The sequence below is a fragment of the Tenrec ecaudatus genome, chromosome 14, assembly GCF_050624435.1.
Source record: "Tenrec ecaudatus isolate mTenEca1 chromosome 14, mTenEca1.hap1, whole genome shotgun sequence".
Classification (NCBI taxonomy): Eukaryota; Metazoa; Chordata; class Mammalia; order Afrosoricida; family Tenrecidae; genus Tenrec; species Tenrec ecaudatus.
The window spans coordinates 36607892-36631478 of record NC_134543.1 but is presented as its reverse complement, the minus strand read 5'-3'; the positions used below and the strand labels follow the sequence as shown (position 1 = coordinate 36631478).

At 42.1% G+C, this 23587-nt stretch overlaps 1 protein-coding gene and 1 non-coding gene across 3 annotated transcripts in view; both read left to right on the top strand.

The window, feature by feature from the left end:
• Positions 1-23587, top strand: part of RAD51B (RAD51 paralog B) — a 747597-nt gene that overhangs the window by 191273 nt on the left and 532737 nt on the right. The gene's annotated exons all lie outside the window — the stretch shown is intronic.
• On the top strand, positions 8547-8653 carry LOC142427001 (U6 spliceosomal RNA). Its single transcript, XR_012779848.1, has one exon. It is a non-coding gene; the product is annotated as a U6 spliceosomal RNA (small nuclear RNA).

The following is a 23587-nucleotide window of genomic DNA, read 5'->3' as shown; positions in this document are numbered from 1 at the left end:
TCAAGGGGGTGAAGGGAGACGCCGGACAGGGCAAGATATGACAAAATAATAATTTATAAATTATCAAGGGCTCATGACGGAGGGGGAACCAGGGAGGGAGGGGAAAATAGAGGACCTGATGCAAAGGGGCTTAAGTGGAGAGCAAATGCTTTGAGAATGACTAGGGCAGGGAATGTACAGATGTGCTTTATATAATTGATGTATATATATGTAGGGATTGTGATAAGAGTTGTATGAGTCCCTAATAAAATGTTAAAAAATTAAAAAAAAAACTTTCCTTCATGTTCCAAGTTTCCAAAAGAGCAAAACATAAAAAGTAATTTTAAACTTTTACAAAATAAATATAATTTTAAATTCCTAAAATAAAAATGAATCAGTTCTTTTTTCACTACATTAAAGATCAATAACAATATAAATCTTTTTATTACAAAAATTAAATGTTTAACAACTGATAGTGTGTATACAAATTGAATTTGTTTTTCATAGATCAACATTGGATTCCTTTTCCCCCTGAGATCTTATGTATATGTAGGCTGTCCTAAATTTCTATGGAAAGTCTTGAATTTTTTAAAAAGCAACTTATATTTAATATATAGCTTTTAACTTGAGACATACCCATTTTCAAAACCTGCTGAGTAGTTTAGCAGCTAGTTATCACTGTAAGAAAATTGAAGGCAAATTGTTCCAAATTTGAATCTGAGTCATGTGTGCTTCCAATGCCTGTTGAACCTGTGCATTGTTAAAATTTACTGTGACCAGTTATGGCCCGTCTTTCCTTGTGAAAGAATGCCCCACACCTTTTCAAATGCACCAGAATGAACTGGTCTGAAACTCTGCTTTCCAACGATATATTTCTTCAGCTACAAGATAATCTAATTTCACTCAACTACAGAAAATAATTTTGTATTCCCCTGACCTTTCTTGGTCACTAACAAGTTAACTTTAGTAGACAGTTTAGAAAAGCTGATCTTCTGTGTGATTCTTTTTTCCTTTGAAGATTAAGGTGCATGAAACAAACCACCTGTAGCATATTTACTAGGGGGAAAATACCTCATTGATGACTTTTTGAATGTACTAATTTAAATATCAAAGCAAGTTCTATTATGTTTTACTGTTCTTTCAAGGTTGGTATGTCGCTTACTGCTTTATTTACTCTGTGTTGGATGGGTTTTAGCAGAGATTGGGCTTTAAAATAATTCTCTAGATTTTTATGAGGGAAAAGTCGTAGCAATTCCTGATCTCTTGAACTCAGGATGATCGCTCCCGCCTAACGCGCAGTCCTTCTAATTTTTTATCTTATGTTTTTGTCATTAAACTTCTGTATTCTTGAACTCTTTGTTTGCCCAGATTGCCTCTCTGAGGCACTGTCAACCTCTTGAGACAGAGATTGGCGTGTGCCATTTGTTCTAAACCTGAGCTTCAAAGTTTGACTCTTTCCTTACCAGCTGTGGGGCCTGTGACTCAGCCTCCCATCTCTGAAATGGTCACAATAAGTTTGTGGGGGTGGATATAGAGATAAAATATGTAAAGTTCCTGGCATATAGTAAGCATTCAATAAATGAGTAGTGATTAGGCACTCACCAATACGTGAGTGACTGAATGCTTCAGAGAAATTGTGATTACTGAAACAGCCTTTAAACACACACAAAATCCTTAAATCCTGGCCAAAACAACTTAAGGGCATTGGGCATTCAACACTAAAGGAGCCCTGTAAGCAAACAGAAAGGGAGCCAGCAAGAAAAGGAGAAACAAAACCTATAAAATATTGATCCAATCGAAAATAGAGTTTCAGAAAGATGGAATGGTTTACATGATCAGATTCTGTGGGGAATTCAAGTAGGAAGATTGAGACAAGTCCATTTGGTTTGGTGACTTTTCCTTATTTACCAATTTTAGTTATTTATTCTTTTATGACCATTGCTGACAAAGTTATCGAATAGAATAGATAATATATTGGGAAGGATGTTACATATAATAAAAAACGATCTACTGTCTTGATCCCGCATGCTTAGTATGTTTTCTTATGGTAAGACAGCTGCTTAAGCTTCAGCTTTTGGATCATCAGGAGAGCTGGCAGGGAGAAAGAACAAAATTTTGTTGCCCAAACGCGTGGGTCCTTTTAGTAGCCAATTGAAATAAAGCACACACTTAGTGTCAAAGAAACAGAAAGGGGTTTTATTTTCTGTGTAGACACGGAACAGTGTGGGGTCTCTGACCACAATGCCACACCCTCCCCGAATTGGGAGCCCTGGGGCTCTTTATCCCTCTGACTTCTGGAATCCCTACCCCTCCTTTTAACCTCCTCTTTTTAACCAGCCTCTGCCCATAAACTGAAGGCTCCCGGTGAGTCATATTTTCTCAATTGACCTCTCGTTTGAGAAAAATGCTTGAGTAGAGTAAATGCACTGCCAGGAAGTCAATTCTGACACATAGTGACCCAATAAGACAGAGTTGAACTGCTTCTTTGAGTTTATGAGACTGCTAATCTTTCAGACTGTATATGTTTGCAATGGCTGGTGGCTTCGAACTGCGAAGTCTTGTGGTTAGCAGCCCATTGTGTAACCCAGTGTGACACCAGGCTCCTTCGGGTAGAGTAGTGAATCAGATAATATGATTCCTTTGGGTGACTGTCGGGCCTGAGCTAAATGGAGGGATCGCGATGTATTTGCTGTGCGTGCTTAGTCCCAGTCAGACTAGGAGGACCATGGGCCATTCATTGTACAAGAGTCTTGGGATGAAGTGCTGACGTGCTTAGTCCCAGTCAGACTAGGAGGACCATGGGCCATTCATTGTACAAGTGTCTTGGGATGAAGTGCTGAGCAGCAGCAAGATGTAATGCTAAGAAGATTTAGATAGGAGAAGGGTGGGCCATAGAGTACAAACATGGGAGTGTCATGGAAAAGGGCATATTAACCTAAAGATTTAAATAACACAGCATACCCCTCCCTTTAATGATACTTCTGGTTATTTGAACACAATACTTACTGTATGACCGAATTTTGGTTACATGACTAGAACTATCTGCAAGGATGACCTCCAAAACTTGATTTTTAAAATGGGTACATAAGCAAATGTGATGATGAGAGCTGATGGTGCCCGGCTATCAAAAGATATAGCACGTGGGGTTTTAAAGACTTGAAGATAAACAAGTGGCCATCTGGCTGAGAAGGAACAAAGCCCCCATGGAAGAAGCACACCAGCCTGTGTGACCATGAGGTGTTTATGGGATCAGGTATCAGACATCTAAGACCCAGAACAAAATCATACCTAATGTGACTGGTTGGGGCGGGGGTCATGGAATAGAGACCCAATGCCCATCTGCAGGCAATTGGACATCCCCTCACAGAGGGGTCAAAGGGAAGAGATGAGTCAGTCAGGGTGCAGTATAGCACCGATGAAACACACAGTTTTGCTCTAGTTCTTTGCTGCTTCCTTCCCCCCACTATCATGACCTCAGTTCTACTTTACAAATCGGATTAGACCAGAACATGCACACTGCTCCAGATAAGAGCTGGCAACACAGGGAATCCAGTATAGATAAACCCCTCAGGACCAACAATGAAAGTAGAGATACGAGGAGGATTACGGGAAGGTGGGGGAGAAAGGGGCAATCGATTACAAGGATCAACCTATAACCCTCTCTCAGGGGGACAAACAATGGAAAAGTGGGTGAGGGGCAATGGAGGATGATGTAAGATATGAAAATAATAATCTATAACTTATCAAGATTCATGAGGAGGACAGGTGGGGGAGGAAGGGGGAAGAAATGGGAAGCTTATATCAGAGGCTCAAGTGGGAAGAGAATGCTTTGAGAATGATGATTGGCGGCATATGTGCAAAATGTGCTTGACACACTGGGTGAGTGTATGGATTGTGATAAGAGATGTAAGAGCCCTCAATAAAAGTATTTAAAAATAAATAAATAAAATTTTAAATCTTAAAAAAAGAACTTGTCTTTTGGTTAGGTACTCATATACTTAACAAAAATTGGGTTTCTTAATATTAGAAAAAGAGCATTGGGGACAATTAGCTATCTACACTGCAGTATTTTTTGTGTTAAAATATTTATTAGATATTTAATAATGTATAGATAAGGTATTGGATATATATTTTTTTCATTCTGAAAAATACATTGAAAATTTGAGTTGCTCGAGACCACTAATGGGTTGTGTTTTAATTACTAGCTCACATCTAAATAGGTGATGAGGACAGTCCCAACTCTTTTATTCTTTTCATTTTTAATGTTCTTTTTTAATCGCTTATATGACTTTTAATATGATACTAGAAATGCAGTTCTTTGTAGGAAAAAAATTCAGAGGACTAAATGTTGAAAGAAAAACTGCCTGTAACTGTAATAAAAGTCCAATACCTTCATAAACTCAGTGCCATTGAGTCGATTCTGACTCACAGTGACCCTACAGGACAGGTTAGAACTGCCGCTGTGGGTTTCCCAAGACTACAGTGCTTTCTGGGGGTAGAAAGCCTTGTCTTTCTCCCAAGGAGAGACTGGTGGTTTCTCATTGCTGACCTTGCGGTTTGCAGCCCAACCAGTAACCACTCCGCCAGCAGGGCTCCTAGTAACGACCTTCTGTCGGTTTCTCAGACTGTAAATTCTTACAGGAGCAGAGTGCCTCAGCTTTCTCCCACGACAGTTGGTAGGCTTGAACCTTGATCTTGTGGTTATCATCTTATCCACTGTGTCACTCCTACCACTAAAGTTTGGGCTGAATATTAGTTCAGACTTTTTTATATCCCTCCATAAAAAATACATTATTTCCAAAAATGCTATCATAATATATTATTTGTATGTTGTGCTTTTTAACACACAGCAATGATGTGAGAACATCTTTCCCTGTGAATAAATGCATTTTTACAGCATGATTTTGGTGGCGGAGTACTTATTTTCCACCTTGGACGTACCACTTTTTATTGAGGGAATGTTAAAGCAGAGAAAAAAAAAAAAGGAGGGCTGGACCTTGTCCTTCTGAGGAGATGCACAAAGGACCCTGTGATGCAAGGCAGTCTCCGCAGAGGACTTGGGACAATAACCAGATGGTGGAAACGAATACCCCCAGGTCCTTAAACTGTGTTGGCCTCGTTCAAATGACTCTAAATAAACTGCTTTCCTCTTTTGATGTCAACATGGCAGTTTTACTTTTTTTCACTTCAAAAAAACCCAACAAAACTCGTCTAGAAGGATGTTTATTCCAGACAAGTGTTTCTCTTGTATTTCTTCCCGACAGTTAATGTCACATACAGGAATTGGAGCAGTAGGGACACACAGATGGAGGACATCAAACTCAGAGCTGTGGTTACTTCACACACGATCCGAAGCCAGGCCTAGCAGCCCGTGTGTGAAGTTTCGGCTTTGGTGGGCTGCTCATGAAGGTTTGCTTTCTGGCTGGAGGCTCCTCATTCTCCCCTGAGGTACCGTGTCCCTGGGGTTCCTTCTGACCTTAGACCTCCTAATCTCCTCATGCTTTCATAGTGTTGTTGTCTGCGGACTCCTCCCTGCCGCTCCTCACTCCCACTTTTTCATATGTTATAAGAGACTTCGGCATTGTGAAGTTACTTTGACTCTAGCGAATCCATTAACCTGGTCAGTTTCTACTCATAGGAGGACGGAGTAGAACTGCCTCCCAGGTTCCCAAGGTCGTCAGTCTTTACCAGTCTGACACATCTTCCTCCTGCCGAGTGGCTGGGACTTCAAACCACGGACCTTTCACTTAGCAGCTACGCCAGGGCTTCTTAACTAGCCAAACCAACTGTGCTGTCTGGCACTCACCTGCTGTGTGAGTCTGGGTACTGTAGAGAAACAAATCCACAGAAACTCATGTATAAGAGAGAGTTTTATATTAAGGGTAAGTGCACATCAAGAAAACATCCTAGCCCAGTGCTGCCCAAGCCCACAAGTCCAACATTAACCTATATGTCCAACACCAATCCACAAAGTCCTCCTCCATCTCACAAAACACACACTGTGATGCTGACTGCAGGAGGAAAGCTGAATCAGTGAATGTGTAAGTATCTCAGTGCTGGCAGGGGTCTCCACACGGCCGCTCCAGCACCAGGGCTGCATCAGGGTAGGCCGCATGGGCGGCTTCTCCTTGGGGATGTCCTGCAGGGAGTGCACCTTGCCAGCTGAAGCAGCGAACTGGCTAAGGCAGCTGAACCCTGGTCCAACCATCATCACAAAGCAGGAGACCTGAGAACTCTAAAGGCGAGGCTCAATGAGCTGTTTATCCCTCCACCCTTCAATTAACCCCACATGTGTTTATCGGCCAGGTTGGCACAATAATCTAACTCTATCACCTGCCTCCCTCTTCCTGCCCATCTCCACCTTCACCTGCACCTCCATTTCTTCCATTATCCTTGTTCAACACCCTTCTCCCCCTTGTTATTTTTAAAAATCAACCCACACTACTTTTCTATCCACTTTCACCTTACCTCTGAAATTCAGATGGTCGCTGCTCTGCTAATTAATGTCATCACATCTTTCCAGACTGCGTGCCAAACTGCCAGCCGCATGGGAACTTGTAACTTATGTGGGCTGAGTTCTTTACGCTTCTTCCTTTCCAGTTAAGATTCCACGTGCTCTAATTTCTCTCATGTCAACATACGAAATTTTCTGGGAGATCCTGAACTGAGTGAGGGTGGCAATCTGAGCTTTCTCTGCCCTTACTTCTGAACTAGTGAGATAAATTGGAAAAGAATTATAAGCAGCTTCATTCTTTCTGGAGAGAGGTCTTTGTCTCCTTCCAACATCCGTGAACCTGGGTTCTTTGGAGCTATCCTGTGTCTTGGCATCAAGCTTGCCCTGGGTTTAGGAGATTCCTAGCCCAGGGACCCTGGGTTCAAACTTTGTGTTCTGCTCCTGGCTCAGTGTCTTGATGGTAGCCAGAACCCTCTGATTTCTGCCTGTTTGCTTAATCTCTTTTATATCTCAAAAGAGATTGACTCAAAAGATATCCTAATCCCCCCCCCCCAAATCATAAAAAAGGACAGGCTTACTAGTAAGCTAGAGATGGGTGGAAGCACCTTAAAGTATGATCTTTAGTCACCCTTTAGATCTGGGAATGAACTCAAGGAAGGTTCAATTTTCAGACAAATAATGGGTTTTCAAGGGGGAACAATAGCATTGGGGAGGTAGATACACCCACACCTTAGAATAACCAACTATTTGAAATCAAAAGGACAACATTTAGCCAAAGACAAAGTTAGAAGAAAGAAAGTAGGAGTAGAAACAACATACAGGGAGAGAAAGTGAGATAAATGATGTTACACTATAGGGACTTGCAATCAATGACATGAGAAATAAAATGTGTGTGCTTTGTTAAATGGAAAATGAATCTGCTCTATAAATGTTCACCCAATTTACAATCATAAAAAAAGATACAATCTAATCCTGTAGATGATATACTACCTCATTAACACTAACCTTTAATTCTGCCTCCCTGACATCATCGCAGTTCGTATGTACAGTACGGAGAAGAGTTACATCAGTTCACAAACTGGAGGATGACCACATAGCCTACACCAGTGGGCATCTATTTTTCAGGGACACAATCAATCCACAGCAAATACCAGAAACTACATGGCTTGAAGTAACAGAACAAATCACCAGAAATGGTCGGGCTGAAAATAACAATAGTTTCTTCTCTCAAAATTCTGCAGACTAGCAGTCCAGAATCAAACTGTCTCCCCGGCTGTGCTCATTCGGAAGACTTGATGGGGCGCTTGCTGTTGCTTGTTTTAGGTGGTCCTTGCTCTGTGGTCGCATAGCGCAGATCTCCGCTTTGGTCTTTACAATGCCACTTTCCCTCTGTGTTGTGCCTCCTCTCTCCGCTCTATAAGGATACCAGATTTATTGAGTCAAAGCGCGTTTTACTCATGTTAACTGATAACATTTTCAAAGACACTATTCCAAAAAAAGGTCTGATCCAAATAAGCTAGAGGGGCTAGTTTGGGGCACACTATTTAGCTTATCGCACAGCTGTAACCTCAATCTAGACTAGGATAATAGGTACTAAAAATATCGGTTGAATCAATGAATAACAGTTCCAGTTATATTCTCCTGTTCCCAAACATTTTCCTCATCAGTTCTGTCCTGATACACGGAGATGTCTACCTCCATTTCCGAAGGAAGACGCCCTCCCCAACTGCCGTCCAAATGACACACCTTTCTACCAGGTTACTTTACTCTGTCTTGTCTGTTATAAGGAAGAACATTTTATTTCTTTTTCTAAAGTTTTGGGGCCCATCCTCCTCCGCCTTGGTGGGGTTTTGATTCCCATCTCTCTTATTCTGTGGCGTCTAGTGGTGATGAGCATGACTTCTGTAATCAGACGTACTTGGATTCACACTTGAGGTCTGTTACTGTGAACTCTTGGCCTAGTTATATACATTACGTCAGCCTCAGTTTCCTCCTATGTTAATCAGGGACAGTGATACCCATGTTTTATGAATATTGAAAGAGATGATGCCTAGAAAGTGCTAAATACTGTGACTGATACATAGTAAGCATTCCATAGAAAGATCTTGGGACTGTGCTCGCTTCGGCAGCACATACACTAAAATGGGAACGATACAGAGAAGATCAGCATGGCCCCTGTGCAAGGATGCCACGCAAATTCGTGAGGCACTCCATATTTTAAAAAGAAAGATCCTTGAACTATTACTTTTTTCCTTTTGGAGTGGCTCCTAGCCATATTAAGTCTTTCCCATCTTAAAAAAAGTATTCCACTTTAACTACATATTTCCTTCCATCCAGTCAGATTACTTAGTAATTAAGCACAGGTTTACTTGTGCTTACTTACTAACCTGTAGTGAAGAATTTCACATTTCCCCCCACCACATCAAAGACTGCTTCTAGGTATGGCTGGCATCTGTCTCCCTACCAACCCCACAGCACCTTCCGACAGAAAGCCGTTTTTCACATGTACAGTCCCCGATTTACTTGTTTACAGGTTTTACTGATTTACAGGGTTACTTGTGCCTACTAAGCCCGTGCTTACCTTGCTTGCTGGATGCCCCACCCAGGCTTCCCTATCACGACTGCATCCCATTTTTCATCTCATACTCATCTGAGCCCACTGTATTCCATAACTTACTGAAGGTCTAGCATTTTCCTTTAACTCCTGTTCTCATTGCCTTCTCATCCCGTCCTCTCTCTCCAAGTCCATTGTTCTGCCAGCACCCTCATCTCCAAGTGGCTCAACTTAGAAACCTGGGGGTGACCTTTGTCTCTTTTTCTCACCCCCCCAACCCCTTCAGCTTGTTATTAAGTACAGTTCTGAATTCTGCCTTCTCAATATATCCTGTTTTTCATATCGCTTCTTTGGATGCCACCAGTCCAGTCTGAGGTGCTGTCATTTCTCAGAACTGCAGCAGCTGCCTCCTAGCCTTCCTTCCTGCACATGTTATCAGGCAGCCTGGATGGGGCCATGGTTAAATGTTTGGCCAACCCAATGGTTGGCATTTCAAATCCACTGACCTCCGAGGGAAGGAGCTCTGGTGGGGGAGTGCATTACATATTGGACTACTAGCCACAAGGCCAGCGGTTCAACGCCACCATCTGCTCCACAGGAGAAAGAAAGGCTTTCAACTCCCACAAAGATATATAGTCTCAGAAACCCACAGGATCAGCTCTACTGCTCCTATAGGGTCACTGCGAATCAGAAGTATCTCGCTGTCAGTGAGTTTGTCTTTTTCTTGAGCCTCCAAGGGAGAGAGATGTGGAAGTCTTCCTTAAACAATTACATTTTTTGGAGATCCCACACGTAGGTCGATGAGTCCTTTTTGAAAAGATGCAAAGCTGATACTTATTTTCCTTCCTTTAGGAGTATGTACAGGTCAGTGATCCTACTGCCCCTAGGGAAGAGCCCTTCTTGATCAGCCCCTGCAGCTCTGTAGACACCACTGTTGCTCCTGTCGAGGCTAACTCCATGGCATGTCATTTATTCTGCTGTCTCTTGCCTCTGACGTTTTCCACACAAACTGCACTTCTAGTTCCTTCATCTTACTCTTTCCTTCATCTTCCTCCACAGCTTTCTGGTTTCAACCTGAGTTTTACTTCTTCAAGTGACCCTTCCCTGTAGGCTAACTGTGTCACTGTGGTCTCTTCTTTATGACGTTAGCATTGCGGTGCTCATCACCCTTCAGAGTTCCTCGTCTTCCTTTAAGTTCTCCAAAGGGATCCCGTTTCTGTTCCGCACAGTGCCTGGCCAAGAGTAAACCCCCAGAAAAAGTTTGCTTAATTTTGCTTCGAAAGAATTAACTTTGCCGAGAGGAAAATTACCTGCTGGGTAAGTGTTGGCATCCTAACCACAAGGTCAGTGGTTCCAACTCATCAGCAGCTCCGTGGGAGAAAGAGGAGGCTATACATACTCATTAAGATGTATATTCTGGAAACCCTGTGGAGTCACTTTGAGTCAGGATTGATTCAAGGATAGTGGGTTGGGGATGACATTTTTTAGTGTTTAGAGTGACATATGGTATTCTTGAATTTAGCTTTGAGTATTTCTTTAAATAGCAGTCAATGTGGAAAATAATAAGTTTACTCTGTCACACATGCTCTCATGTTTCTATTTTTACACATTCCCTTATTTTTAAATCTTTTAATGTTTGTTTTTATTCTGCACTACAAACACTTTTTTCCTTCGTTGGATACTTTTGCGTGTAAAATGCCACTTACCATCAGCACTCCTGCCAACTTTCATTCAGCCTCCCAGTTATATTTGGATGGCATTTTCATGCATCGTTTTGTGTGGTTTTTCATCTAGAAGTGAAAACCATGCAGGCTTCAAGTAGACTAGCACATGGTTCTCCCAAAAAGCAGCTGCTAGACTTGAACTACCGACTTTGCAGTTAGAAATCGAAAATGTTAGCTGCTGCACCACTTGTGCACTTTATCAGGGGACCTGAAATCGATTGTCCCCTTTATTTTCTAATAACAACCTCCCTCCTCGCCCACCTGCTGCCCACCCACAACCTCTCTCTCTCTCTGTCTCTCTCTCTGTCTCTGTCTCTCTCTCTCTGTCTCTCTCTGTCTCTCTCTCTCTCTGTCTCTCTGTCTCTCTGTCTCTCTCTGTCTCTGTCTCTCTCTCTGTCTCTCTCTCTCTCTCTGTCTCTCTCTCTCTGTCTCTCTCTGTCTCTCTCTCTCTCTCTGTCTCTCTCTGTCTCTGTCTCTCTCTCTGTCTCTCTCTCTCTGTCTCTCTCTGTCTCTCTCTCTCTCTCTCTGTCTCTCTCTCTCTGTCTCTCTCTCTGTCTCTGTCTCTCTGTCTCTCTCTCTGTCTCTCTGTCTCTCTCTGTCTCTCTCTCTGTCTCTGTCTCTCTCTCTCTCTGTCTCTCTCTCTCTCTGTCTCTCTCTGTCTCTCTCTCTCTCTGTCTCTCTCTGTCTCTCTGTCTCTCTGTCTCTCTCTGTCTCTGTCTCTCTCTGTCTCTCTCTCTGTCTCTCTCTCTCTGTCTCTCTCTCTCTCTGTCTCTCTCTGTCTCTCTCTGTCTCTCTGTCTCTCTGTCTCTCTCTGTCTCTGTCTCTCTCTGTCTCTCTCTCTGTCTCTCTCTCTCTGTCTCTCTCTGTCTCTCTCTCTCTCTGTCTCTCTCTGTCTCTCTGTCTCTCTGTCTCTCTCTGTCTCTGTCTCTCTCTGTCTCTCTCTCTGTCTCTCTCTCTCTGTCTCTCTCTCTCTCTGTCTCTCTCTGTCTCTCTCTGTCTCTCTGTCTCTCTGTCTCTCTCTGTCTCTGTCTCTCTCTGTCTCTCTCTCTGTCTCTCTCTCTCTGTCTCTCTCTGTCTCTCTCTCTCTCTCTGTCTCTCTCTCTCTGTCTCTCTCTGTCTCTGTCTCTCTCTGTCTCTCTCTCTCTGTCTCTCTCTCTGTCTCTGTCTCTCTCTGTCTCTCTCTCTCTCTCTGTCTCTCTCTCTCTCTGTCTCTCTCTGTCTCTCTCTCTGTCTCTCTCTCTCTGTCTCTCTCTGTCTCTCTCTCTCTCTCTGTCTCTCTCTCTCTGTCTCTCTCTGTCTCTGTCTCTCTCTGTCTCTCTCTCTCTGTCTCTCTCTCTGTCTCTGTCTCTCTCTCTCTCTCTCTCTCTCTCTCTGTCTCTCTCTCTCTCTGTCTCTCTCTCTCTCTCTCTGTCTCTCTCTCTCTCTGTCTCTCTCTGTCTCTCTCTCTCTCTGTCTCTCTCTGTCTCTCTCTCTCTCAAGTGTTAGGAGGAACCAAGATTAGAAATAGAGTACCCAGACTTTTCTTCTGGTTTTCTGATCACGCGTCTAGTTACTGTAGCAGTCTCTTACCTGCTCAGAAGTTATAATTTGCAGCGAAGGCATCAGTGGATGTTATAGAAGTGGAAATCGGATATGATCAAGATGGCAGTTTATGGGCTTAGTTTCAAAGACCGTTTTTACCTGGAAAATAAATAAGTGGAGTTAGCAGCCATTTCCCAGTTATCAGTGGTTTATCTGTTCCTTGTGTTCCAGCCTGCTGTAGCATTGTCCTTTCAGGAATCTCTGAAATCTCCCCGTTTATGTCGGATTGCCTCTTTCCCTCCCATCCTCTCTGAGAGATCAAAGCTTTCATGGGCATTATTTATTGTTGCCTCAATATTTTAGGGAGCTAAGAGGTAATGGGGTTCCATTTTTATTTGTAAAGCCAGTGAGGAACAGATAAATCTCTGAAGTTACAGAACAAGGCAGTGGTAGAAGCAGAAATAGACTCTTTCGTCAGCAATCTCTCCTAATTCTGGCCTGCATGTCTCAGAGGCAGTAGACTGGCCTTTCTCTAAACAGGCTTGTGACATTTAGGGTGTGTGGAAAGTATGATGCTCTCGTCAAAGAGTTTTGCTCTGTAGTTACTCTTTGCCTGTTAAAGGCCCGACTAGAGGACTCAAGCAAATAGAAGGAACATTCAAGCCTTTCTTAATCTGCGTTGGGTACTTGTGAGCTCTGGACAGAGAGTTATTTGTCAGAAGTTGCTTTTCTCTCTTTCCTTGATTTGGAAAGGATTTTTCTTCAGAGCACAGCTGATCTCGAGACATGCGGGAGACATTATGATCGTGTTTCTTTTTTTCATGAACGCTGTAGGTGTGAAATGCAGACTTTTGAAATAACATATATTCCAATACTCGACTACCCTGAAAGGAAAGGATTTAGGGAGATCATGCCCAAAGTCTGTATTTCAAAATGTAGACTCAGTGCTTCTCTCCTCTTGTTAAAATGTACATGGAAGTCACTGGCAATATGGATCAAAATTCTGAATAGGGTTAGCTCAGCAATTCATATTGTTGAACCTTGAAACATTTCAAAGATCTAACTTGTTTCCCTTGCAATCATTATTTTATTTAAAATAAGTGAAAATGATATTTTAATTAGAAGCTTCACCCAGCAATTTATTTAGGATTTTAGTTGTTTTACTCTTCCTTCACCCCCTTGTGGTAGCTATAACGTTCATTTGGAATTTTTAACGCAAGACAGGAATTGCGTGTGTGTTTTTCACCCCCCACTTCTTCTTCTCAAAGGGCCGCTCCCCAGGTTAGCCTGCATGCCTACGCCTGTGCTTTGACTCAGAAGGAACAGCTGAGTCTGTTGTACACACACGTTCTTCTTTTAAAGTTCAGGTTAGCACCGCTGTCCTGCTGATGTTTTAAACATTGCAATTTTTGTAAACTCTTCCATGTGCCTCCAGCATTTGCAATTCGTGAAAGGATCATACTATATTTATCCCTTTTGCGCTCATCCACATGTTTGTTTTGCAGTGTAATGACACTTGACAGTTATAAATTTTTTCATATGCTCCATCTTGCAGAGATAAACAATGTGTGTGCTGTGCGTGCCCCCTCTGCTTTGAAGAGTTCCTTTTGAAATAAACAGTTTCATGGGATTGTATGGTGAACTTTGGAGAGGCATTTGCACAAGCCTCTTCCTCATGAAAGGGAAGGTAGTTGACTTTTTCATCCTGATTAATTGAGCTTTTCTAAGGGACAAAAAGCGACTTGAGTGCTTTTCAGTTTTTCAAAGATTTACCAGTTCCCGGAGACCCGTTGCATGAGAAAATGCCAGCTGCCATCCTCTCACTGTGGCTCAGTTCTCTCATTCTCGACATGGTTCCCTTCGACTGGAGGAGCCAGTGAAATGAATCGGCTTGTCAATTCCCCCTTTACTTCTTATAGATGAAGAAGTTGGTATTGGCGGGTGAAGCATTCTTATCATGGTCAGTGTCTCCTCAAAATAATCTTTGTCATTTATTTTAGTCCCTTTAGAAAATAAGTCTTTCTGTTTGGTTTGCTTGTGAAAATCAGTACCAAGACCTTCCTATTTAGCTTGCTGTCTAATTTTTTTCAAACTTTCTATTGTCTACATTTTAAAATAAAATACGTTTTTGGGGGCTCTTAGATCTCTATCACAATCCATACATTCATCCAGTGTGTCAAGCACATATGCACATTTGCTGCCATCATCTATTTGAAAGCATTCTCTTCCCACTTGAGCCTTGGATGTCAGCAGATACAAAGGCGCTTTTATGTGTTGATTTCCTATAAAAAGGGTAAGGTTTTCCTTGTTAGCCACTTGCAATCTGTATAGGTGTGTCTTCAGCACAGTTTATCACATATATCTGACATATTTCTAATGTGGAAAACTGAAATTAATATGTAAATCTAGCAGTTGTAGCAGATTCGTGGCCAGTGAAGCATTAGAGACAGCCAGCCCCTTTTAGCACGTGAGAGCTGATTGTTAAGGTTTCAGAAATTTTGTGAGCCAGATACTGTTAAACATGTATATATATTATATATATATATAGATTATATATAGTTTAGAAAACTAGAGAACTTGCAATGAAATAAATGACATTGAAAACTAAGGTAATAAATGATCAAAATAAAGGATCCCTTTATTTAAAAAATTATAATTCATTATTATCTTTGCTCTTGAAATAATTTATGACTACTGTATCTGTTTTGGAAACACTATCTAGTTCTGATTCCATCTACACTGAAGTCATGTTGGTAGCTTGAAATCAGTCCTGCTTAGTGCTATCACCACAGAAATTGGCAAACACAACAAATCAGGACTTGAATTATTATTTTGTTGATGGTCGAGACTTAAGAAAGTGCTAGAAAAACTGTTAATAATGCAGAATGAGCTTCAAAATGTATCATGTATGTATTTTATATTATAAATATATATTATGTTATTTTGCAAATAGTGCAAAACCTTGAGAGTCTTTGAGTATATAGTTGAAAACTAATGTTCAATTCAGTAGAGAAATGGGGTTTACTTCATTGACATGAATGGGTAAAAGTCTGACATATGACTAGGCTTCAAAAATTCTAGATAAAATTTTATTAAGATAGAATGAAACTTTTCCACGGGCTTTTTGAAGCCCCCATTTACTGTCTGTGCTCACTTTCTTCTCACTCATTTACTTAAACAAGGATATCAACCAATATTCATGTTGAAGCTACACTATTTTTTTTGGCTCCAGTCATCCATAAGTTGGCTAGTCAGCAAAAATTAGTGAAAGTATTCTATGAAGATGAATTGGCTATATAGCACTTATAATAGAATATACTTATTTTATTATGTGTAAATTGTATTTTACATCATATCTATTAGTAAAATTAATAAGACATGTTGATTTTGGGTGCTGTGTTAGTCTGGGTAGACTAGAGAAACAAATCCAGAGACACTCATATGTGTATAAGAAAGAGCTTTATATAAAAGAATGATTGTATATTAAGAAAACATCCCAGCCCAGTCCAGAAAGTCAATAAGTCCGATAGTAGCCCATATGTCCGATACCAGTCTGTAAATTCCTCTGCAGACTCACGTAACACATGCAGTGACACTGAGTGCAGGAAGATCACAGGCCAGTGGGTGGAAAGTCTTGTGAATCCAGTGAAGGTGGAAGCGTCTCAGCACTGGCGTGGGTCTCCATGTGGCTCCTCCAGCTCCAAGTCTCTGGCTGCCATCAGCATCGTTCCATGTGGCTTGTCAATAGGAATGTCTCACAGGGAGAGTGTCTATGTCTGGCTGCTAGTGAGCTACTTATTTCCACTACACCTCCAAATGCGGTCAACAGTCTGTAACCTGACTGACAGGCTAAACTCCACCCCTTTGCAAGTTGACAGGAGATGATGTAACTGCCACGGGTGTCATGGAGTTGGTTCTGACTCGTTGCCGCCCTATGTGACGGAGCAGAGCTACCCCACAGCATTTTCCTGACAGCATTGGATTGCTGGGTCTTTTGAACCTGCCACAACACAAAGCCGCCTGTTTGTTGGTTATTAATGGAGTGTTTTAGTGTTGTGCACACTGGGGATCCTTCTATAAAATATAACACATGCACATCCCTACCCCGCCCCAGTGTAGAATCTACACCCAAGTGTAGAATCAATTACTCAATGCCTTCACCAACTGTGGCAAAATCATAAGAATGACATGCTGCTCCAAGCATATCAGACGTCAGATGTTAGAGACTTCAGGAAGTGTTTTACAGTTCTGTTTTGAAAGCCATGCTCCTTACAAACATGCTGCCTCATTTTCAACTCAGACAGCTCCAGACTTCCTGTCTTTGCTCTGAACTTTGTTAAAGGGGATGACAAAATTATTTGTAAAATGTTCAGCCACCCACATTCATCCCTTTGACCTTAAGTTACCTTAGACTTGGGGTTATGCAACTTTTATGGGAAAAGAGAAATATCAGTACTAGATTTCTGAAACCACGCTTTCTTTCATTGGGAATATACTTCCAATAGTTATCCAGCTGTTGGGAGGCATTTTCAGTTGCTAACGTCAGAATTTGATTGAAAACACCATGGCTTGAGTCCATAGCACCTTTACCCCAAGCCATGAGAGTTTCACATCCATGTGAAAACTGGACAATGAATAAGGAAGACCAAAGAAGACTGATGCACTTGTTTGAATTATGGTGTTGGAGAAGAAGAATAATGGAAGTGCCATGGACTTGAAGAGAATCAAGCAAATGCTTCTCGGAAAAAGTACAACAGCCAGGATGCTCTGTACATTTGAGGGTAGTGAGACTGTATCTCACGTACTTTGGCCATATTATCAGGACAGACCGGGCCCTGGAAAAGGATGCTGTGCTTGGTAGAGGGTCAGTGAAAACGAGGACGGCCCTTGATGAAATGGGTCGATAAAGTGTAGCAACAATGGGCTCAAACATGTGAGGCTGGCACAGTTCTGGCTGGTGTTTTTGTTCTCTTGCATATAGAATTGCTATGAGTTGGAACCATCAACGATGCCTGACTAAATAAGGACGCCTAACAAAAACAGCAACCATTTCAGAGCCACAGGGAGAAAAGTAACTGGCTTCAGTGGAACTTGTTTAGTTACGTATAGCTGGATGATCCATGACAGCATCATGCCCCATTAAGAATGGGTCTGAATATTATTTGGGCAAAGTGTGGTTTGAAATGGCCACATTCGCAGTTTTGAAAGGCCACACGTTAATGAAATGTAATCATCCCTCTTCCACATTTCCACTCCTTGAGAGGATCATCTGGTTAGCCCCCTGCCTCAAGGAGCTTGCCAACCCTTGCTTAACTAGGTTCTCAAACTTTAGTCAGTTGAGTAGCACCCTCTTCACTTTTATGATTATGTGTGTATTTCTTATACTTTTACTTACTTAGCAGTTATTTAAAAGGACTCACTTTCTTCCTTCATTCTTTCTCCCCCCTTCTTATTTTTTGACTTCTTTTAAATGTAGCTTTATCTTAACTGATCATACTCATGAAATTTTGGATTTAAGATGATAGTTACATTTTCCTCTATTGTCTTTTGGATTAAATATTCTAAGTCTGTCAAACATTTGGTCTCTGCCATACCAATGATATGTATAACCTAATTTGGGAAACCTCCTGGTAGTAACTAAGCATTTGCCATTGTGTGAATTTCAACTCAAAACCACTCTATCGGACAGATCAGCCCCCTAGGGTCTCCAAAGCTGTAGTTATAAGGAAGCAAACTGCCATGCCTTCCTCTTTTGGGGTGGCTGGTGGGCTCAAACGGTCAACTCTTATGTCAGTAGCCAGGCCTTTAACCACTGCTCCATGATGACTCCTGATTTAGGCATTAGGCTAAACATTTTTGTTTATCCCTCACATCAATTTAATGATGTAAGCATTACTATCTTCATTTTGTAAATAGGGAAATTGAGACTTATGGAAGTATGGAAGTAATTTGTCCAAGTTTACAAAGCAAAGCCAGAGTTTATACGACCAGGATCCATACGAACCCTTGTTACTCACAGTGTAGTTTGTGGGCCAGCAGCATCAGCATCACCTGGGAACTTGCTGAAAATAAGTGAAAAATCTCCCCGTCCACCTCAGATCTTCTGAACCAGAATCTGCGTTTTAACAAGATCCCCAGGGGGATGTGCATGTGCTTGAAAGCGTGAGCAGCACTGCTCAGGCCTGCGGGGTGTTGTGCCTACCACAAGAGAAGAAGAGTGACTTGGTTTCTCAGTAGTCTCATTAGTCTCTTTTCTCTTGGCACCATTAGTCCCTCCATGGTTTGAGTCTCTGAGCTACAACTTTTAAGAAACTTGGTATGAAAGGAAGGTTAGAAGACAATGGTCTCGATCATTTTTTATTGTTTTTCCCAAAGTTACCCTTGATCATCTGCATCATCTTTCCTTGATTGGGGTGACAAGACTAGGTGGAGAGGCCAACATTTCTTCTCCTTGCTTTCCTCCCCAGAACCATAGATTCAAGTTCTTTCCCTTTGGAGTGACCTGGTTGTCTTTGTCCAGCCTCCTTTAATGAATCGAAGCTCTGAAGACTGCAGAGCTAGAACGAATTCTCAATCAGCCCGGCACGGTTTTGTATAAGTCATCCCTTGGCTTCTTTCCCCTCCTCGTTCCCCTAAAGAGCCGCCCAGCTCTTTCACTGATTGCTTTCTTTTTTCACCCAGTTGTGTCTACCCCTGAGTGCTACCTCCAGGAAGCCCGTGTTTCCATTCTGCCAGCATCCGCTGCTGTCCTCTCTTGCTGTTGCTCTCATCACTGTGAATGTAACCCAAGCAGCAGCCTCGGGAGACCCCGTCAAGACCATGTTCCGGAAGTTGTCGAAAGTGTTGGGGATTTGATGGTCGGGTCTAGGAATATTAGTAATGGCTGTGACAGACGCATGTCTCTGGATGTCGATTCTGAAGTATTCCAGTGCGTCACCAGCATTTCATCAGCTTATTGTCTGTGGTTTCTTCACAGAGTTTTCCTTTGAATCCTACGCCTCGAGGAGTCTGTAGGCTTTCCAGACGCCGCACCCAGTTTGCACAGTTGTAGGCCCTCTTTCTTGGTGTTTATACAGTTGTTTATTCCGTCTCCAAGATGACTTGTCACTTGAGTTGAAGAGAAGTTAAACCTACTGATGAAGCCAGCGCTTGCTTTCTTGCTCACTGGTAGCTAGATACGGGTCACAATAGTATTTCATGTACTTTAACTTTGAATAGTGTTGAGGGAGGCACTGAAAGAAAATGATATTATTCACTCTGTTTCATACAGTGAGAGACAGAGGGGAATAGTTGCTCCTTACCAAAGCAACTTAAGACTGAACGATTTGGTAATCAGTCAACTGAAGACACACCTAACCAAAACTGAGCCTTTTTTTTAAAAATGGCCATCAGCTTTGCAGTCATTTAGAATTGAAGTTCCTTTGTTTCTTTATGTCATTTTTTTGGGGGTACACACCTTTCTACCCTCCCCTTTGCCTTGTTTCCTTAAGGAGAGTCCCTCTTTGAGTGTAGAATAAACATTTCTTTGTGAAGTGTGACTTATCTTTGCCTCAGGGGCTGTCAGTGTGTGCCTAGGAGAGAAGATGATGCAGGCTTCCTAGGGCATGCCAAGTCAGCACTTGGTGCTTGTTGGGGCCAAAGAGCATGTTAAGCAGGCTGAAAAAATTTTAACAAGTCAGAACATTTTACAATTTCCATATTTATCATACATGTCAGGGGATAGGATCACAAAGCCTTCCAGGGATTAACTGCCTCTGAGACTTGAACTGCTTTATTACGGATGGGGGAAGCCAAGTTCTCAACCCCCGTGATTTGGCTTCACAGCCATAAGAGTCAGAATGTAGGTGATCCTGGCTGAATGAAAGGCAACCCCAAGCCCAAAGTGCTCCTTCAATGGGAGAAAGGGGCGGGGGGCAACTGAGAAAACTCTCGGCAGATGACCTGCGTGTAATCTATCTGGCAGAGCTTGAAGCTTGTTTACCTAGGGTTTCAGTTTTATTACTTTTCTAGTGTGGTTTCTGACCCTTGACACTTCAGGACTTAGAAAAGGAAGCTTAAGCAGAAGGGGCTCAGAAACAGAGACGTTCTCAAAGAAGGCTGCGTATTGGCTGTTTGGAGTTTGGCAAAGCAGCCCAGAGTTACTATTTGTTTTCAAGTGTTTGGGGTTTGGCAGATGGTAAAATGCATTTTGCCAAGCACTTTCCTTTGAATTTTTGTACAGGAACGTCTTAGGTGGAATCTAATTGCTTTATTGGTGATTCATTTGCATTATACCAATCAGAGTGCTGTTTTGGAAAAGATATCTGATGGCTGAGAAATACTGGAGGCTTTTAAAGCAGTTGTATTAACATCAACATTTTCTTAGATGGGGAGAAAAATGGAATTCGATCCCCATGTAGTTTCACTAAGAATTGGAACTTGGAATCTTTAACTAGGTAGTCGTTTCCAAACTTTTCCAACTCACTTTCCACAAAAACACGTTAGACTCTGTTTCCCTAGTTTGATCGGAAAATCTTTCAAGAAGCTTCCGAGCTATTCTGCAACCTTGTGTCAAAATCTAACGTGAAATTAATGTTAAAAAAAAACAAGAAAAAGGACTTTTCAGCAAGGACTTCCACCCTCTTCCAGAAAGGTTTGTTGTTGGAATTAAAGGAAAGAAGGATGCCGGCCGATCCCCAAGGAGCCCCAGCATAGGGCAGATCTTTGGTTCGAAAGCCAACTTTCCTCGAGCAGCAAACCCCCGAGAGCACTAAAGTTATATAAGGTGCTGTGAGGTACCTTTTCCATTATGGTTTGTACAAACGGTTGTAAAAGAAGGAAGCATGCTGAGATTTTACAAATGAGGACAAAACCATAAAACATTTAAAGAACAGGGAAGGGACATGGTTAAATATGACACCCAATTTCTTTTTGCCTATCAGGTCCCAACAAGGCATGATGGTAAAAACAGGTTTCTCCTGGCGTATTGCCAGCTACCTCTCTTTCGTAACTGGTCCAGCAAAACCAGTGTCAGCAACTAGGAGGACTAGTTAGTCATCCTCTCCTTGCGTTCAACAACAACAGTGCTAACGACCATCCAGCCTGTGAAGGAGGAAGCTTTCCAACCATTTGCCGTGAATGTGTTCATGTTCAAGTTACTGTCAGACTCACTGGCCGGCAGCGTTAGGAATGGCTTCCAGTTTTGAATTCTACACCCAGTAGAAGGGCCAGGATCTAGATTCTTATGCCATTGAGATGGTGGCGTAGGAGTGGTCACATTCTTATCACTGATGGGTGTTAATGCGTTTTGTTTGCTCTTTTAACCCATATGTTCCTTAAGTTGTTTCAAATACCACGGGAGCAGGTAGATCTCTTTTGAGCCTTTGACTCCATCCTGGTGCGGACATAGCTGATCAGAGTAACAAGTGATCTGCAGACAGCCACATAGTCTTTTTATTTTTTTCTCACCAACTTTATATGTATTTCTTCATGTCAGTCTAAGTATTCCTTTCAGTATAAGAAAATTCCATGTTTTTCTTCTTAAACTTTGACCCTAGTTGTCCTGAAACAGACACCTTGGTGAAAATATCTTTCTTACCTCCTCCACTTCTTTCCCCCTCACTCTCTCCCTCTTTCTTACTGTTGTTGTTAGGCACTGTCAAGTCTGTTCTGGTCCCTGGCAACCCACCATGACAGAGTAGAACTGCTCCAAAGGGTTTCTGTTTTGAGGAGCCCTGCTGGTGTCGTGCTTGAGCACTTCGCTGCTAACTGAAAGGTTGGTGGTTCCAACTCGCCAGCTGCTTAATGGGAAACAAGATATGATTTGCATCTGTAAACATTAAGAATTTATACATTGCATAGGCAGTTCTGCTTTGCCCTGTAGGACTGCTATGAGTCGGAATTGACTCAAGTGCAATAGTTTTGAGTTTTGATTCTCACAGAGCAGATTGCCGTCTTTCTCCTGTGGAGCCCCAGGATGGGAGATTATCAATGGCCTGGGATGCAAAGGGTTTGCGAGGGATACCCGTCAGAATTGGCTGTCTGACCCTACCCACTGGTGTGACACAAGCAAGGCCTAGTAATCTACTTGCCTAAAGCTTAGAATGCAAGAAGAGCCCATGGAGCAGATCTATTCTGTAACACATAGGGCCATCATGAGTCAGAATTAACTTGTTAACCAGAGACTGGTAGAGGTCTTTTCTTTTCTGCTCATTGTGGGAGTTTTAGCTTTATATTGCTATTGTTTTGTCCTTAACACTTCATTTCATTTTTTACAGCAAAATAAATGCTTTTAATTATTCCATTTCATAAATAAACATTCAAAACTCATGAGCAGTTGTAACGGAATTGTTATCAATGCATATAATTGTACACACATTTACAAGTTGCAGTAAATTCAAAAGGCATGGTGCATGCTCAGCATTCAACATTGTGGACATCATAAGCTTATTTTCAGGAAGACTCAGTTAACAAATACAGATTAATGAGCGCAGTTGTTATAAATAGTCACAAACTACCTGTTATTTGCTAGTGTAAATATGATAAGCAAACAGATGTGACTTGCAGGTGATGGCTGATGCAGCCATGTTCCCTGGTGGCAGCAAGTACTTGAAAGCGATGCCCAGCTGGACGTTGGAGAAATACACCAACCTCCTACCATCCCTCTACCACTTACATGGCTATTTGCGCATGGCAGCATGCAAATGTTATTTTTTAAAAATCATTTTATTGGGGGCTCTTATAATTCTTATAAAATTCCCTATGTCAATCGTATCAAGCATATTTGTACATATGTAGCCATTATCATTTCCTAAACATTTTCTTTCTATTTGAGCCCTTGGTATCAACTCCTCTTTTTTACCCTCCCTCCACCCTCTACCCTTATAACCCCTTGAGTATTAAAAAAATATTTTTGTTTTTATATTTACACTGACCGAGGTCTCCCTTCACCATGTTTATGTAGTTCATCCCCCTGGGTGGGTGGGTGGGGGATGATTATTGCTATTGGTTCCCCCTTCCTCCTTTCTCCCTGCCCTTTCCCCCTACTCTCCCGATATCACTACTCCTATTTCTGCTCCGGAGAGGTTATCTGACCTGGATTCCCTGTGTTGGGAACTCTTATCTGTACTAGTGCACATGCTCTGGTCTAGCCCACAGTGAAAGTCAGGGCTGGGGCCATGATTGTGGAGGGTGAGGGAGCCTCAAGGAACCAGAGGAATGTTGTGTGCTTCATTGGTGCTATTTACTGCACTCTGGTTGAGTCATCTCTGCCTTGTGACCCTTCTGTGACAATGTCCCATTGTCTACAGATGGGTTTGGGGGTCTCTTCTTGGCCACCCTTGTTCTCAACAATATGTGTTTTTTGGTTTGGTTTTG